The sequence below is a fragment of the Capsicum annuum genome, chromosome 9 (genome assembly GCF_002878395.1).
Source record: "Capsicum annuum cultivar UCD-10X-F1 chromosome 9, UCD10Xv1.1, whole genome shotgun sequence".
Classification (NCBI taxonomy): Eukaryota; Viridiplantae; Streptophyta; class Magnoliopsida; order Solanales; family Solanaceae; genus Capsicum; species Capsicum annuum.
This window is the reverse complement of record NC_061119.1, coordinates 63,104-68,245: the sequence shown is the minus strand read 5'-3', so window position 1 is coordinate 68,245 and position 5,142 is coordinate 63,104.

Genomic DNA, 5,142 nt, shown 5'->3' with positions numbered 1-5,142 from the left:
AGAAACGCCGCGAACGGGGAGTTTTCGGGTTAAATCGGTATGCTATAGCCCACGGTTTCGGGGGTAGGCTCGACGCTGTTTTGCCCATTTGTCTGCCAAAATATCCTTGAAAATTTAAACAGACCATACTGGGATGATCCAAAACCTCCCTGGACCGCCTTTATCAATTTTTGTCCTACAGCATGCCCTAACCCCGAGCCCACCCCCAAAATCGTGGGCTATAGCGCACCGATTTGGCTCAAAAATGCCTTATTTGCATCGTTATACCCGTTTGTCCACCCAAATGGCCACAAAAATTTAAACGAACCACCCACTGAGATAATTCCCAACTCCCTGGCAGCCTCGGTTGATTTTTGGCCTATGGCATACCCGGACCCCTGGCCCACCCCAAAAACCTGGGCTATAGCACACCGATTTGGCCCAAAAATGCCTTGTTCGCACCATTTCGCCTGGGCGTCCACCCAAATGGACATAAAAATTTAAACAGACCACATTAGGATAATCCCCAACCTCCTTGGCATGCCCCAATCAATTTTTGGCTAACAGCACACCTGGGCCCTAGGCCCACCCTCAAACCAGTGGGCTATAGCACACCGATTTGGCCTAAAAATGTTCCATCCGCACCATTTTTCCCGTTTGTCCTCCTAAATGGCCTCAAAAATTTAAATGGATCACACTAGGACCATCTCCAACCTCCCAGGCATGCCCCAGCCAATTTTCATCCCTCAGCACGCCCGAACCCCGAGCCCACCCCCGTAACCGTGGGCTATAGCATACTGATTTAACCCGAAAACTCCCCATTTGCGGCGTTTCACTCATTTTTCCACACGAATGGCCACAAAAATTTAAACGTACCATACTGGGATGATCCCCAACCACCCTAGCATGTCCCGATTGATTTTCGGCCCACCAATTTGGCCTAAAAATGCCTCATTGGCACCGTTTTGCTCGTTTTTCAACCCAAATGTCTATGAAAAATTAAACGGACCATACTGGGATGATCCCCAACCTCCCTGGCATGCCCTGGTCTATTTTTGGCCCAAAAATAACCCGTTCATGTCATTTCGCCCTTTGTCTACCCAAATGGCCACGATTATTTAAACGGACAATACTGGGGCGATCCCAACCTCCCTGGCATATCTCGATCAACTTTTAACCCACAGCACGCCCATACCCCATGCCCACCTGCAAAATCGTGTGCTATAGCACATCAATTTGGCTCAAAAATACCACATTCGTGTCGTTTCGCCTGTTTGTCCAACCAAATGGCCACAAAAATTTAAACGGAATATACTGGGATAATCCCCAACCTTCCTGGCATGCCTCGATTGATTTTTGGTCTACCGCATGCCTGAACCTCGGGGCCACCCCCAAAATCGTGGGCTATAGCACACCAATTTTGCCCAAAAATGACCCATTCATGGTGTTTCGCCTGTTTCTCCACCCAAATGGCCATGAAAATTTAAACGGACCACACTGGGATGATCCCCAACCTCCCTGGCATGTCCCAATCGATTTTTGGCCCATAACATGCCTGGACCCTGGGCCCACCCCCAAAACCGTGGGATATGGCTTACCGATTTGGGCTGAAAATGCCCCGTTCACACGTTTCAACCATTTGTCCACTCAAATGGCCGCAAAAATTTAAACGGACCATACTGGGATGATCCCCAACCTCCCTAGCATGCCTAGAGCGATTTTTGGCCTACAGCATACCCGGACCCCGGGCCCACTCCCGTAACCATGGGATATAACACATAGATTTAGCCCAAAAATGCCCCGTTCGCATCGTTTTGCTCGTTTGTCCACCTAAATGGCCACACCAATTTAAACGGACCACACTGGGACGATCCCTAACCTGGCACGCCCCGATCAATTTTTGACCCACAGCACGACCGAACCCTGAGTCCACTCCCAAAACATTAGGCTATAGCACACCAATATTGCCCAAAAAATTCCCCGTTCCCGCCGTTTCGCCCGTTTGTCCACCCAAATGGCCACGAAAATTTAAATAGACCACATTGGGATGATCCCCTTAGTCCCTGGCATGCCTCGGTTGATTTTTGTCCAACAGCACACCTGGAATCTGAGCCCACCCCCAAAACCATGGGCTATAGCACATCAATTTGGCTCGAAAATGCCTCATTCTCGTTATTTCGCCCGTTTGTCCACCCAAATGGCCACACAAATTTAAACGGACCACACTGAGAAGATCCCCAACCTTCCTGGCATACCCCATCTGATTTTTATCTTGTATCACACCCGAACCCCGGTCCCAACCCTAAAACCGAGGGCTACAGCACACCATTTTGGCCCAAAAATGCCCCATTCATGCCGTTTCGCCCATTTATCCACCTAAATTGCTACAAAAATTTAACGAATCATACTGGAATGATATCCAATGACCCTGGCATGCTAGGGTCAATTTTTGGCCCACAACATACTCGAATCCTGGGCCCACCCCCAAAACCGTAGGCTATAGCACACCAATTTTGCCTGAAAATGCCCCGTTTGCACTGTTTTGCCCGTTTGTCTAACCAAATGGCCATGAAAATTTAAACGGACCATACTAGGATGATTCACAACCTCCATGGCATGCCTCAATCGATTTTTGGCCTACAACATTTCGTAACCCCGAGCCCACCCCCAAAATCGTGGGCTATAGCACACCGATTTAGCTTTAAAATGCCTCATTTGCGTCGTTATGCCCGTTTGTCCACCCAAATGGCCACGAAAATTTAAACAAACCATACTGGGACAAGTCCCAACTCCCTGGCATCCCCGGTCAATTTTCAGACCACGAAAAACCCAGACCCTAGGGCCACCCCCAAAACCTGGGCTATAGCACACCGATTTGGCCCAAAAATGCCCCATTTGTGCCATTTCTTTTGTTTGTCCACCCAAATGGCTGCAAAAATTTAAACAGACCACACTTGGATGATCTCCAACCTCTCTGGCATGCCCCGTTCAAGTTTTAACCCACAGCACGCCTGGACCCCAGGGCACCCTTGAAGCTGTGGGCTATATAGCACACTGATTTGGCCCAAAAATGCATCGTTCGTGCCGTTTTTGCTCATTTGTCCACCCTAATGGCCACAAAAATTTAAACGAACTACACTGGGATGATCCTCAACCTCCCTTGCATGCCTCAGATGATTTTTCGCCCACAGCACACCCAAACCCTGGGCTTACCCCAAAATCGTGGGCTATAGCACGAAAATGCCCCGTTCACAACGTTTCATTTGCTTATCCACCCTAAAGGTTATGAAAAATTAAACAGACCACATTGGGATAATCCCCAACCTCCCTAGCATACCTCGGTCAATTTTCATCCCAAACAACGCTCTGACCCCAGCCCAACCCTGAAACCATGGGCTGCACACCGATTTGGTACCAAAATACCCCGTTTGTGCCGTTTCGCCTGTTTGTCCATCTAAATAGCCACAAAAATTTAAACAGACCATATTGGGATGATCCCCAACCTCCCTGGGACATTTCGATGAATATTTAACCTACAGCATGCTCAGACCACAGACCCACCCCCAAAACCTGGGCTATGGCACCCGATTTAGCCTAAAAATGCCCCGTTCGCATCGTTACGCCCGTTTGCCCACCCAAATGACCACAAAAGTTTAAACGAACCATAATGGAATGATCCCCAACTCCTGGCATGCCTCTGTCAATTTTTGGCCCACAGCACACCCGAACCCCGAGCCCACCCCCAAAACCGCGGGCTATATAGCACACCGATTTTGCCCAAAAATGCCCCGTTCACGCCGTTTCATTTGTTTGTCCACCTAAATGGCCATGAAAATTTAAACAACACATACTGGGATAATCCCCAACCTCCCTGGCATGCCCCAGTCGATTTTCGGCCAACAGCACGCCCGAACCTCGGGCAGACCCCCAAAATCATGGGCCATAGCACATCAATTTGGGCCGAAATTGTCCCGTTTGCGTCATTTTGCCTATTTGTCCATCCAGGTGTTGCTTGTTTGCAACTTCTGCAGACCGTACGCTCATATTTTTCTCCTCAATACGAATTTCTAGTTCCTTTGAGTTAATTTGGAGTTCATATTGCAGAGAATTTATTTCCCTTTCACATGACTCGATATTGCTCTTCAACATCTCAATTTCTGCTTCAGCTTAGGCTTTTTCTTCACTGAGCTGTATCACCATGCTAGAACCCTCATGTAAAGACCTTGAGAGTGCAGAATTTTCTGCTGCAGACCTGAGTAACTGTTGGTCCAGGTTAGCTAATTTTGCTTCAAACTCATGCTTCATTTTGTCAAACTGCTTGGTTTTATTCTGAATCACATCATGCAGCTTCTGTTCATGTTCTTCTTTCAAATTTCGTATCTGCCGCATGCACTCCTTCAGTGCACCATCCAGATGTAATTTCAGTGCACCATCCAGATGTGATGCCCTGTCTTTAGCAGTAAGCTTCAAAAGAGTAACGGATTCCAGGTGATTTTTCAGTTTCGCACTTCTGACTCAGCCTTCTCCCAACCTGTGCAGAGAGATGTGAATAAAAGAATTCAGTACCAAGTTGCAAAACACTTGTTGCAAGAAAAACACAAGTCAATAAGGAACATCATGTCTTTTCCTTTCTAGCACCAATCACATTATATTGAAGAGAGAAACAAAATTAACAGAACTAAATTACAACTTATAATTTGTAAGGGTAAATATTCAAGACTACCACCCATCAATCTCAACCTATAGATGTAAGCCTCACAGTTTAGATAAATGGAGAAGTTCTTTGCTAGTATTGACCAAATTACGCACCATTTCTTTTATTCATGTTCTCATAATTAAAGGCCAACATGAAAGTCCTTGTTATAGATGTAAACATATTGTCAGATTTTTTATAGGATAAACTATAGCGAATTATGGTTAGACAATCTAATAGCAATGACGACCAAAAAGAATGAGAAGAAAACGGAAATTCCTAGTTGAATCTAAAGGGGCAGATGATGACTCCACTATAAGAGAAGGAAAATATACTTTTTAATTATATAGGTACCAACACACACACATGATCAACCTTAGGTTCAGTTGAATCTGAAGGGGAAGAGGCTGACTCCACTATAACAGCTGAAGGTTTCTCGCTTGCTGTCTTATCTGATGATTTCTTCTTCC